Here is a 14,464-nt window from a genome sequence, read left to right as displayed (position 1 = left end):
GAGTTCAAGTCCCAGGTTCACACTTGCAAGGGGAATGTTTAATTATATAATGAGGTATAAAAATAAACAAAACCTCTAGTTACATTATTCCTCCCTGTGTTTTTATAATCTTTGCCAGGATTAGAACTTTGCCTTTTTTGTGTAGTAGAGTCTGAAATACAAACTTAAATTCTAGTTTAGGAGATTTGATTCCAAAAGAATTAACAAATTCACTTTTATGTTAAATCAAGTTGTAGAATTTCAGTATGACAGGAATGACTTTAACAGTGTTAGGCGTCTGGGTTTCCTCATCTAAAATTTAAACAACTGTCTTACTCATTTAAACGCCTAAATGATAATGGCAATACGTTTCATTATCCACTACTATTTATTTTTTTATTTTGTATTTATTTGGGAAAGTATTGTTTTATATTTCCAGTAAGTACTTTGACTTGATAGAAAGAATATGAAAATCTGAAGACTCTTGGATAATTGGTTTCACTTTGTCTTTTACTAGTTGGATAAACGTGGATAAGCCTTGGATAATCTTGGATAAGATTACCATTTTGGAATCTCAATTCTACTTGAAAGTGCAAAACCTACTTTCAATTACCTTAGATATTTCTTCTAATGCTGCCATTCCCTGATTCTACGCGTATGTGTTTTATTAGACAAGGAAGGTATATCCTTTGATAATTGGCAAGACATTTTAGGCAAGATATTTAGTTTTTTCTTTTAGCTAAAATCTCCTACTGAATTTAGATGTATGAGCCAAACACTCTCTTTTTCTACTTAGATGTTTCAGTGGCAGAATTCTGGAAAAGTGTTTAGTGTGTGGGTGATTGTTACCCCATAAACACTCAAATCATTAGATATTTTGATGATGTGCAAGTTTGACTCTGAGACTATAATTGAGTTGTCAGTGAGCACTGTCAGAATAAATGTCTAATCACTCCTTTCAGTGGGTTGACTACTGGATTATGAATAGTACCTTTGAAGCTCTTAAGTAAATATAAAAGAAGTCTTAGTCCTTCGTTTAAATAACTTTGGGATTTGACATAGCTTTCAGTATTTAATGAAAGCTTCAACAACTTGAAATGCCTCGTCCTTACTCTTTGCCTTCTACCAAAATGTGATTTTTCCCAGTTTTAACACCGTCTGTGACTGAGATTGGAGGTTAAAGTGAGATTTTTTTTTAATATTTATTTTATTTTATTTATTCCCTTTGGTTGCCCTTGTTGTTTTATTGTTGTAGTTATTATTGTTGTTGTCGTTGTTGGATAGGACAGAGAGAAATGGAGAGAGGAGGGGAAGACAGAAAGGGGGAGAGAAAGATAGACACCTGCAGACCTGCTTCACCGCCTGTAAAGCGACTCCCCTGCAGGTGGGGAGCCGGGGTTCGAACCGGGATCCTTATGCCAGTCCTTGTGCTTTGCGTCACCTGCGCTTAGCCCACTGTGCTACAGCCCGACTCCCAAGATTTTTTTAAAAAAGTGAGTCAAAGACAAGCTCATTAGAATAGCTTTCTTCCCCTTCCTGTCAGCTGAACATGTGAATAATCACATGTAAGCTAGGGGTATAAAACCCATATCACAGTGAATAATGAATGATTTAGTTCCAATTAAGAAGTTTCCTCTTAACAAGAACAAGTGTAATGACCCCCTTATGAATAAATTAAAGTAAGTTTGAAATCAGGCTCTTTTAAACAAATTCAAGCTCCTTTACTTGTGCTTGTGGGTAGTTCTGCTATTGACACTGTTACCCTCCGACTTCTATTTCCGTGTTTACAAATTCTTCGTGTCGAGTCAGACATGAAATCTCCAAATGATAAGTTAAAGTTAGAATTGTTCTTGCTTTGGGTTTTGCTTTCAAAAAATATATAATGTTTGAGAAACATATAAATACAGTTTACCTGCTACTTATAGTTAACTTTTTGTTCCCTATGACAGCCTAAATACTGTTTTAAGTACTATTAAGAATGATTCCTATTTAGCAGTACATGAAAGGCATTTACTTTTCAAATCTTACTTTTGCAGAACAGTGCTTTCTCAGAGGAATTCTACACATAAAAGCTATGTAAAACAGAGATTATTTACAGCACAAAGTGTTAGTTTATTTCATGAAGAAATAATCGTGAATTATTTGTGAATAATTGTCATCATTCTGGCAATACTATATGATGAACACCACACATCTATCTCAAATATTTTGTGATTATATATATAATTTATTTCTATAAAAAGTTTTTTTTTTCATTTTTGACATGATTCCAACAATTAAGTATACAGGGAAATAAAAATGTTTGAACGAGTCCAAACTTGCGTTCTGTGGTCATCAGTAGGAACATTTCGAGTTGCTCCAATTTCAGGACCCATCTTCTTCAAGTGGTAGATAGAGTATGTTACCCAACCCCCCTTTGGAGGATGGAACATTCTCTACCACTGTTGATACAACCTTGAGGGCAAGGTCCTATGGAGGCCCCAGTGTCCTATGGATAACACACACACACACACACACACACACACACACACACACACACACAGTTTTATGTGAAGGGATGAACAGTCATGGAGAAACTAAATTTTTTTTTTTCCTACCAGAGCTCTGCTCAGCTCTAGCTTATGGTAGTGCAGGAGTAGTTTGAACCTGGGACTTGGTTGTCTCAGGTTTGAAAGACTTTTTGCAAACACATCATGCCATCTCAGCATTCCAATGGCTCAGAACAGCTCCAGCAGAGAACACCCACTGGGGCTTGCATCTGCCCTGCAAAGAGGATATAAGCCCATGTGCTCCCCCTTTTGAAAATACTATCAAAATGGGTTTGGCTCTTTTGTGAGAAAGACAGAGATCAGAGCACCTCTGTCATTTTATGTGTTGCTGGAGATCTTAACTCAAAACCTCAGGCATGCAAAGTCAGTGCTCTACTAGTAAGCCACACTCCCAGCCCCTAAGGCTTTTCCTACTACTTACAAAGCTCAAGGAAGGTGTGGAACAATTGTAAATCTAGATGGAATTATTCAACCTATATTTTACCACAGTCTCAGGTAGAGTCTGTATTCAGGGGCAAGACCATTATAGAAGAGAAAAATGCTTCAATGGGATAATAGTCTGGAAATCATGAGGCACAGGCTCCTTCCCACGGTGTCACATCAAATAATAGCCAAATGATTCCTCAAACTTCTTTTTTCTCTTTGTAGACATTAAAGAAATAGATGGTCAATATGCCCAAAGTGGCATTTAAAGTTTGTTATAATAGTCAATTCAGGTATGCTGATTCATTCTTTCCCAACAAGACTAGCTATTTCACAAGAAAGTTTATCTCATTTTGCACTAAGTGTGAATGGCTGTTGATAATAGGTTGATAGCTTAGATTAGAAGCTACTTACAGGGCATCAGGCAATAATGCAGAGGATTAAGCACATGTTATACAAAGCACAAGGACCAGCATAAGGATCCTGGTTCAAGCCTCCAGCTCCCCACTTGCAGGGGGGGTCGCTTCACAAGCAGTGAAGCAGGTCTGTAGGTGTTTATCTTTCTCTCCCCCTCTCTGTCTTCCCCTCCTCTCTCAATTTCTCTCTGCCCTATCCAACAACAATGACATCAATAATGACAATAATAATAACCAACACAGCGATAAAGCAACAAGGACAACAAAAGGGAAAATAAATATCTTTTTAAAAAAGAAGTTACTTACAAAAGTGATTTTATAACTTCTTAAATTTAATGGTTCTTGAAATTCCTCTCTATAGGTGGGGCCCAGGAGCTTAAACCCGGGTTTTTAGACATGGCCTATACTCTCATCAAGATAAAGGTAAAAAGCAAAATTAAACAAAGTAGTTATTATAACAGAGTTAATATTCATATTCCCATAGACTTTTAACATTAATTATATATTCACTAATTTTTTTCTATTTATTTATTTAAGCAAGGAGACATTAACAAAATCATAGGATGGGGGAGTACAACTCCACACAATTCCCACCACCCAATCTCCATATCCCATCCCCTCCCCAATAGCTTTCCCATTCTCTATCCCTCTGGGAGCATGGACCCAGGGTCGTTGTGGGTTGCAGAAGGTGGGAGGTCGGGCTTCTGTAATTGCTTCCCCACTGGACATGGGTGTTGACTGGTCGATCCATACTCCCAGTCTGCCTCTCTCTTTCCCTAGTAGGGTGGGTCTTTGGGGAAGCGGAGCTCCAGGACACATTGGTGGGGTCTTCAGTCTAGGGAAGCCTGGCCAGCATACTCACGGCATCTGGAACCTGGTGGCTAAAAAGAGAGTTAACATACAAAGCCAAACAAATTGTTGAGCAATCATGGACCCAAAAGTTGGAATAGTGGAGATGAAATGTTGGGGGGTACTCACTGCAAACTCTAGTGTACTATTGCTTTCAGGTGTATATTTGCCCTGTGAACGAACATATGCTCTATCTCCTGGAACCTGGTCTATATCTAGGTTTTGTGACTTTGTTAGGAAGTGAACCACCTGGGATGGAATTAGAGAATACTATGAAAGGAAAGGTCTTACCCGAGTGATGAAGGTGAAGGGTTGTCTTTCCACACCTGAAGTCTCTGGACACAGTCAGAAGTGAAGCATGCTGGGTTGGCACTCGTTGTGTTGATTAGGTTGCGATCAGCGGATGCAATATTATTTGATAAGAATTGGGAGAAGCATACGGGAAAGTGAGCCCTACCCTAGGGTCCCAGGACTGGGGGAAGTTTAGGCTCTATAGTTGAAATGTGAGGTTCCTGCTGTCTTAGGGTTCAAGAAGACAATGGATAGTTGCTGTTACCATCACATTATTTGGTAATTGGGTTAACTTTGAAAAGTCCCTTTGTTAGACATACAATCAATTTTCCCCCTCTCTCATATTAATTAACTAGTTTGGTCTATTTATTTATTTATTTTTAGAAGCATCGCCCATTGAACCATTTTAGTAAGCCAGCTGTAATACCTAGTGATCACGACTTGATTTTTTCTCCCTATAATATTGGGTTGTCAGAACAGTCAAGATAAAAATTTTATATGGTTTCCTTTTCTTTTTAAAGATTTTAAGACTTTCTTGTTTATTATTGAACACAGAGAGGGACTGAGAGGGGAAGGGAAGGTAGAAAGTGAGAGAGACACCTGTAGCCTACTTCACCACTCGTGAAGCTTTCTCCCTGCAGGTTGTGACCAGGGCCTTGACCTGGATCCCTGTGCACTGTAATATGTGTGTTTGATCAGGTCTGCCTCAACCTGGCTCCCTCTATATTTTCTATACAAAAAAAATACATCTTAGACTTTTCTAACAACTCAATAGAATACTTGGTAACAGGCAATTTACAAATCTGGCAGGCTAAGGTTTTAAATTTTTTTTTAGCCACTTACATAGATTAGTGTTACATGTCATCAGCTTCACCTCTGAATTAATTATTGCTGCCTTTACATATATATAGTTTAACAGAGCACTGCTCAGCTCTGGCTTATGGTGGTGTGGGGAATTGAACCTGGGATTTCAGAGATTCAAGAATAAGGTCTTTTGCATAACCATTATGCTATCTACATCTATACTTTTGCTATAAATATTTATTTTTTTATTATTATTATTATTTGTCATTCTATCTTGCGCATGACTGTTCCACATAACGTTTCTTTTTTATTTTTTTAATTTATTTTTTAAAAGGAGACATTAACAAAACCATAGGAAAAGAGGGGTACAACTCCACACAATTCCCACCACCAGAACACCATATCCCATCCCTTCCCCTGATAGCTTTCCTATTCTTTATCCTTCTGGGAATATGGACCCAAAGTCATTATGGGTTGCAGAAGATGGAAGGTCTGCCTTCTGTAATTGCTTCCCCCATGAACATGGCCATTGACTGGTCGATCCACGCTCCTGGCCTGCCTCTCTCTTTCCCTAGTGGGGAAGGGCTCTGGGGAATCAGAGCTCCAAGATACATTGGTGGGGTCATCTGTCCAGGGAAGTCTGGTTGGCCTCATGTTGGCATCTAGAACCTGGTGGCTGGAAAGAGAGTTAACATACAAAGCCAAACAAATTGTTGAGCAATCATGGACCTAAAGGCTGGAATAGTGCAGATGAAGTGTTGGGGGGTACTCACTGCAGACTATTGTGTACTTTTGCTTTCAGGTATATATTTTGCCCTAATTTATGGATGTGTGTGAACATATGCTCTATCTCACGGGATCTGGTCTATATCTAGGTTTTGGGACTTCGTTAGGAAGTGAACCGCCTGGAATGGAATTAGAGAATACTATGAAAGGAAAGGTCTTACCCGAGTAATGAAGCTGAAGGGTTGTCATTCCACACCAGAAGTCTCTGGACACAGTCTGAAGTGAAGCATGCTGGGGTGGCACTCATTGTGTTGATTAGGTTGGGATCCACAGATGCAATATATTTTGGTAAGAATTGAAAGAATCAAGCAGGAAAGTGCGCCCCGCCCTACCGTTCTTAGGACTGGGTGAAATACAGGCTCTGTAGTTGAAATGTGAGGTTCCTGCTGTCTTAGGGTTCAAGAAGATAATAGATAGGTATTGTTGTAAGCACATTATTTGGCAATTGGGTTACCTTTGAAAAATCTCTTTGTTAGGATTTGCTGTATAATACCCAACATCACCACAATTTATGTCCTTTGACATTACTTGTATATAGCTGTGCCACAGATAATGTTTCTTAGAAAGATACAGAGAAAATGTGAAAAAGTCCACTTTACCCAAGTTTCCCTCCATGTGGTAAGGGCTGGGGTTGAGCCAGCTTACTGTTCTAGTGAGCTATTTTGCAGGCCTGATATTTTTATTAAAGTTAATTTTGCATTTATTAATAAGGAGTCAAAGGTCTTTGACAAAGCAAGAGCAAGAAACACATTATTTATTACAGTGAAATCATTGAACCCTTTAAATTCAGTCATTGACATTGCTCTATCTGAAAGTTCAACCCAGATTTATCTTTTCATTCACATGATTGCTTATGCCTTGGCCTTATACTATAGGTTTAGAGTATATGAAATAATTAGAGCTGGAGACATAATTTTACTCTACTTCATTTCTTTTAGTTATCCCTTTCCCTTTATTATTATTTTTAATATTGCTGATGGTATGTCATACTATTTCTATCCAATTCCACAAACATGCACCAGCATCTACGTCTCAGATGATTTTCTCTGATGGCAATGTTATCAGCACAGAATCCTTCAAATCACTGATTTAATAAGAATATAAATGCATGTGCTTACCTTACAGCACACATACTAAAACTGGAATGACAAAGAGAAGATTAGTATAGCCCCTGTGTAGCAATGACACACAGACCTATGAAGCATTTCAGTTTTTACTGTAGGATTCTTATTATCTATATTTGATAGAGAAATCCAGCAATTGAGAGGGAAGGGATGATAGAAAGAGAAAAAGAGGGACCAGGAGGTGGTGCACCTGGTAGAGTGCACACATTACAGTGTGCAAGTGCCCGGGTTCAAGCCCCTCGTCCCCACCTGCAGGAGGGAAGCTTCATGAGTGGTGGAGCAAGGCTGTGGGTGTCTCTCTGTCTCTTTCTCTTTCTAGCTTCTCTCCCTCTCAGTTTCTCTCTAATAAGTAAATACATAAATTAAAATTTTAAAAAAGAAAGAAAGAAATAGAGAGACATCTGCAACACTTCCTCAGCACTTGCAAAGCTTTCCCCCTGCAGATAGAGGCTGGGGAGAAGAGTGGCTGAGAATGTCGTGGTCTATATACACAATGAAATAATAGTACTCAGTTATTAAATAATGAATTTACCTTCTTCACCTCCTCTTGGATGGAGCGTGAAGGAATTGTACTGGGCATGGGGTTCGAATGTTTTACAGAAAACTGAGAAACTTTACACATGTACCGATAACTGTATTTACTGTGAGCTGTAAACCATTACCCCCCAATAATTTTGTTAAAATAATACAATTATATGAATAAATTTATGTTGACTGCAATTAAGTATAAGTAGAAAAAGTGAATAATTTTGAGATGTAAGTTATTGACTAGAGTACATACTGTCTTGTCATGACTGTAAAATATATTTAATATAATATAGCTTGTTAGCAATGACCATTTATCAATATAGCCCACCATATGTTTAATCAACTTAAAACACATTGTAAAGGACTTAACTTTATCCACATAACTGAAAGCGTAATGAAGTTAGTTGCAAACTTTTTGACACATTTGCCACTTCATCTAATTAAGAAGATTAACATTTAATACTGCTTTATATTTTCAAAGGGCTTAGCACATTAATGATTATAAATTTCCCTGGCATCATTGCTATTATCATCATCCTCAATTTTATAGATAAGGGAATTTGTGAAAGGAAGTTAAGTACTTGGAAAAGATTTGAATCCACAGAGGTTCATCTAGAACCCTAGCTCAGGATCACGTCAAAACCTGGTGGCTTTCATTCTTCACAGTAAAATAAGGTGAGGTACAGAAGATCTCCTCAGATAATTAAAATGCAGTGTAGGGAGGGAGTCAGGCATTAGCGCAGTGAGTTAAGGGCAGGTGGCACCAAGCACAAGGACTGGCATAAGGATCCCCTTTTGAGACCCTGGCTCCCCGAAGCAGGTCTGCAGGTGTCTATCTTTCTCTCCCCCTCTCTGTCTTCCCCTCCTCTCTCCATTTCTCTCTGTCCTATCAAAAAAAAAAATGCAGTGTAAGATGATGATTGAGCTCTAGGATTAGCAGTCAACTAGATGAGAGTTCAATAATATTTTTGCCAATTAATTGTTATAGAATGGTGAGTGATACTTTGAGAAGCTATTGTCAAAGAAATCACAGGCACATTTCTATAAAAAAAAGAAATAATTTATTGATTTAAAAGCACCTTGAGTTTGTAAACTAAGATAACATAGGATCAAAGCAAGTTTCATTGAAGAGGTAGTAGAATTTTGTGGGTTTCTTTTCTCTCTCTTTTCTTTCTCTGTTTTTTTTTTTTCTTTCAGCTAGAGGTAGAAAGAGAGAGAGAGACAGAGAAAGAGAGAGAGAGAGAGAGAGAGAGAGATACCACACCAATGAATTGTCCTTCAGAGATACCGCTTGGATCCTGGGTTGCACATCTAGGAAAGCAGTACAGTTTCCAAGTAAACTATTTCTAACCATGGAATTCTGGTTTTTTGTTTGTTTGTTTGTTTATAGTAGTATTAGCTACAGTTAGAGTGGCATTAACAGTCTATTCACATTTAGAAGCTTTCCCAGAAAAATAATGAAAATTTGTATAGGGTAGACATTCTAAGTAATGTAGGGTGATCTTATAGCTTATATAATGTAGGCCATAAATAATAGGTCTAGAAGGAGATCAAAGAGTGGTCTCCACTACTCAATGAGCAACAGCCTGCAGGGCCTATGGTTTGGTATTCTTATTAGTAAGATTCTTTCTCGGTCCAACCAGACTGAATGTATCAGTCTGACTGCTCCAGGTAGGGGTTGTCACAGCCTCCAAATTTCAAGCCTCAGACTACACTGATTTTGCTTTTCTAAACCATAGAAGATCCACTTTAGTTTCACTGGAGAAAAGGGATACAAAATGGTAAAACAGTTTGTTTTTTTAATTATAAATCTCAGTCTCCATACTTCTTATATGGGACAAAACTCTGTGTGTGGGTTTTCTGTAAAGACTGAAGCAAGCAGCCCTTTGGCACAAGACTTAAACATAATAAACACCTGATAAAGTTAAGGTTTGTTGTTTTGAAGAAGATGATTCGACAGTACAAATCAAAGTCTGATAGGTCAAAGAGATCTGGACAAAGATGAGTTGCCAATTAAAAATAAAAACCAAAGGTTTATTCAAATGTTGAGGATAGAAAACCTGATGAGTCACAAATTTGCTGTTAAGCACAGTTTTTAGACTGAAACACAAAACTTTCCTAGAGAATTGAAGTGCGGTGATGAAAATTGGGTATAATGTGAAATGATAGTTAATCTTTAAAGAGAAATATAGGTGGCAAACTAATTCCTGAGTGTCAGAGAAAGTGTGATTTTTCTTAAGACATCAAATTTCTGTCTAAATATCTGTTTATCTCAGGAAATAAGTCCCCAAGACTATTCCCAGTAATCTTTGTAATCTTGGGACCTCCACTTACATTATACCCACAGAATTACCTACATGATTGACTATTGGAAGGAAGAAAATTTGCTATAAAAGATATATAATACTATAGACTAATGTGTGATGTTCCATCATTTAAACATACTGTGGTAAAACATATCTTGCTAAATCATAGACTTAACAAATTAATGTCAAGCTTTCCGTATGAATCTAAGTTGCTATGTTTTTGTCACAGTCAGAGTCTTGAATACATCCAATTTCAGTTTTGCTGCCCAGGCCCATTCCTTCATTCAGACAGAAAGACAGAAAGACAGCAGAAGAAGATGAACTACTGCATGGGTGTTGCTATGGTTCTAGTCAACCTCCTGTTTAGGGCCAGAACTCATAACACATACATGACAAGGAATGTAGCTTATCCAATGACCTATACCTTTAGCCTTCAAAATGTTATTTTATGGTGCCTAAAACAAATTGCTTACATATAGTTTATGTGCTAATATTATAATCACTTATATGTTTGTAATGTAACATTTTAATAAATTTCGAATATATTTAACTTTGTTCTTCCATAAGATACTACTAGAAAATAGAGTACATTTATACCTACCTAGGATGGTGAAATCGTGAAATTTTAGTTTAAATTCTAAGGAAAGTACCAGAATTAAAAATTCACGTAAGTATTTTCTTTTTCCATTTACCCTTTTCTTAAATATTAGTTTCTCCCATTCACCTGTATTGATCAGTGCTGTGCTTCAGATATCTAGCTGCTGCAGAGTCAGAGAAAAGCAAATCCCTAAAAATAAATGAAAAATCACATTCATTTTAGAAACAGAAATGACGAACAATGCTTTTCAAAAAGCTGCTGATCATTTCAGAATTTTGTTACTTTATATACATTTATTGACGACAGTAAAATTAACTTTTGGGATTGATGAGAGTGCGCCTCTATCCACAGGGCTGTGATCAAGTAGAGCTCTCACTACAATAACTACAGGGACTGAAAGCTGATGAGACACATTCAGGGTCAGATTGAATTCTATCAAAACCATTTAAATTAATGGGGCATGTTAAAGATGCAGGCTACTTGCATTTGCATAATTTGTCCTGCGAAAACTTTAACCTCTGGTCTCAATATTTCTATTTTACTAGAAGCGTGTGATTGGTTTTCGTGGCAATTATATTCATTATATTTCCATAATGATTACTTTGCAAAGTCATCAGAGTGAATGCTAAATTTTTATAATTCCAGTTTAATTTTTTAGGATGATTTCTAATGTCTCATGAAAAGTGTACCTATTTCATTACAAAGATGGATTATTGGTAGGAAAATCGTTACTACATGCTATGTCACAAATAGAAACAATGGTGAAATTTATAGAGAATTTCTCATTATTTAATTTATGCCACCACTTTTATCGGATTATTTTTTATATTTATTTATTTTCCCTTTTGTTGCCCTTGTTTTTTTATTGTTCTTATTGTTGTTGTTTTGATGTCTTGTTAGATAGGACAGAGAGGAATGGAGAGAAGAGGGAACAAAAGAAGGGAGAGAAAGATAAACACCTGCAGACCTGCTTCACCGCCTGTGAAGCGACTCCCCTGCAGGTGAGGAGCCAGGGTCTCGAACTCGGATCCTTAGCTAGTCCTTGCGCTTTGCTCTATGTGTGATTAAACCGCTGCCCTACCGCCCAACTCCCGCCACCTGCTTTTTGATCACTTAGTAGGAATAAGTATAAATGCCATTTTTATTCTGTGGATATGTTAGTGCCAGTTATGTTTGGACTGTCAAAATCTAAATCTGTATTTGTATTTGAATATTTTTAAAAACAGTAGTGAAATTCCCATCAAAGACTCTCTTATACTAAGTTATTAGGGGCACAATCTGGCATAACTTCTACTTACTGAGTTCCTTAGTAGATTAACTCTTTGGACCTTTAGCTTGAAAGTATTAGACAAAACTTAGGCACTATGTTTTGACTTCTTGCTCCATGATGTAGATACTATTAATGCTGGAATATCAGAGTTAGCAAATATAAATATAAAGTGCCCACTTAAAAATATAAAGATATTACCCTTTCTTAATCAACCATGTTTAATGTGTGCAGTAATTACAGTTCCTCTTTACTCATCCAAACTAATGATTGTATTTGATTAGCTAAGTAATATGTACCATCTTGATGTTTTTAATTAAAAGAAGGATTTTTGTAGAAAGTGTGCCCAGATCTGTGTATATGCACCATTTTCACAGGACTTTTAGGATGAAAAAAAGTGGATAAATAATGTGATTATAGCAATAACTATCTACTATCTTCTTAAGCCCTAAGACAGCAGGAACCTCCCACTTCCTCCATAGAACCTATATTTCCCCAGTCTTGGAACCTCTAGGGTGGGGCTCACTTTCTTGCATGCTTCTGTCAATTTATACCAAATGATATCACATCTGCTGATCCCAACCTAATCAACACTGTCGGGCTAGCTTTGCGGGCGGGAGAGAGAGATTACCAGGGACACATGGTTGAGTGGTACGCAGTTCAGTCTTTATTCATGTGGAACACAGCACAATCTAAGCTATCTCTAATCACAATCTTGTCCTTATATATCCTGAGGCAGAAGAGTCATGTCTGAAGAGTATGTAAGTAGGATAGGGGCTGGGGAGAAGGAAAAAGCATGCAAAACAGTGAGGATTAAACCAATGCCCTGGAGGCAGGGCAGTGCTTAGTTAACAGTGGTTATGTAAATAGAATACAGTGTTAAGCAGGGGGGATTAAACCCATGAAACAGAAGGGGTCTTAGAAGCAGAATTTAGAAGCAGACCAACACAACACAATGAGTACCATCTCGGTATGCTTCACTTCACACTGTGTCCATAGAAGTCAGGCATGGAATGTCAAGTATTCAGCCTCATTATTTGGGTGAGACCTTTCCTTTCATAATATTCTCTAATTCCATTCCACGTGGCTCACTTCCTAACAAAGTCCCAAAACCTAGATATAGACCAGGTCCCATGATGTTCACATGTATCCATAAATTAGGGCAAAATATATAACTGAAAGCAAAAGTACACAATAGTCTACAGTGAGTCAGTATGAAGTTCATCATGAAAGAGTAATTAATTAGACTTAGACACCCTCCTCACCTATTTCCTATTATACTTCCCTCACTCACTCCCAAGCTATCCTTATGAAAGCAAGACCTGCAAAAGCTGAATAAGGGCAAGAGACTGATATACTTTAAAGGTGACTCTTTAGTCACTATCAGGCCACCCCATCAGCTGGGGCCCTATTTGGAGAGTCTTGAGATTCCCAAACAGACATGATGGGCCTAGGCCTCGAATAAATCCCTCTCCCCATTGTTACTGGTCATTTCTAACAGGAACAACAAAACAGACTCCTTTGTGGGCCCCCATAGACCTTGCCCTCAACTTGGATCAACAATGGTAGAGAATGTTCCACCCTCTGAAGGGAGGATGGACAACATACTCTATGCTCCACCTGAAGAAGAAGGGTCTTGATATTGGGGCAACTTGGAACATTCCTACTCATGACCATAGAATGTGAGCTCAGATCTACAGGGACACAGAGGTCACATAGGCTCCTAAGCTGAATATGGGCCCCAGATGACATCAGATTGATAAGGTTTATAGTCAACAGTAGTGATACACCTTTCCCCTATTAGGGAGCTACTCTTTTCCCTGATCCAGATTTCTGGTCCTTTTTACACCTGCATATCATATTTCAGGCTCAGGAAAAAAAAAAAAAAAACTAGTATAGCCACAGGCCCCTTGGAAGAATACTAAAATAGGCCTATTAGCTATCTACAAAATGGAGACCCTCTCCAACTCTTTATCTGCACTTCTCTAGTCTTTAGGTTCTTGATTAATCAACAATTTGTTTGGCTTTGTATGTTAACTCTGTTTTCAGCCACCAGGTTCCAAATGCCAGCATGATGCCCACCAGACTTCCCTGGACAGACAACCCCACCAATGTGTCCTGGAGCTCTGATTCCCCAGAACTCTGCCCCACTAGGAAAAGACAGAGATAGTCTGGGGGTATGGACAGACCTGTCAAAGCCCATGTTCATCTTGGAAGTAATTACAGGAGCCAGACCTTCCACATTCTACATCCCACAATGGCCTTGGGTCCATACTCCCAGGGGGATAAGGAATAGGAAAGCTATCAGGGGAGGGGATGGGATATGGAGTTCTGGTGGTGGGAATTGTGTGGAGTTGTACCCCTCTTATTCTATGGTTTTGTCAGTGTTTCCTTTTTATAAATAAAATAAAATGAAAAAAGAAAAGAAAAATATTGTTTATAATCTACTGTATAAGATTATTTTATTTACGAAAAATCACAAACTTTGAGACTCTCAGCTTATTGAGGGAATTAGCTTTCATAGGAGTACAATTTCTTTTTTAA

At 37.9% G+C, this 14,464-nt stretch overlaps 1 long non-coding RNA gene and 1 other non-coding gene across 2 annotated transcripts in view; both read left to right on the top strand.

Annotated features, from left to right (window-relative positions):
* The window catches only part of LOC132541665 (uncharacterized), a 29,026-nt gene extending 14,778 nt beyond the window's left edge, over window positions 1–14,248 (top strand). The window contains exon 4 of the long non-coding RNA XR_009552784.1: window positions 13,970–14,248. This is a non-coding gene — a long non-coding RNA (uncharacterized LOC132541665). The remainder of the gene's footprint in view (window positions 1–13,969) is intronic.
* On the top strand, window positions 7,208–7,313 carry LOC132542771 (U6 spliceosomal RNA). The gene has a single exon (XR_009553745.1). It is a non-coding gene; the product is annotated as a U6 spliceosomal RNA (small nuclear RNA).
* Window positions 14,249–14,464: the final 216 nt, after the last annotated feature.

This window comes from Erinaceus europaeus, chromosome 1 (genome assembly GCF_950295315.1).
Source record: "Erinaceus europaeus chromosome 1, mEriEur2.1, whole genome shotgun sequence".
NCBI classification, from domain to species: domain Eukaryota; kingdom Metazoa; phylum Chordata; class Mammalia; order Eulipotyphla; family Erinaceidae; genus Erinaceus; species Erinaceus europaeus.
The sequence above is the reverse complement of the archived record's forward strand: the minus strand, read 5'-3'. Positions and strand labels throughout refer to the sequence as shown.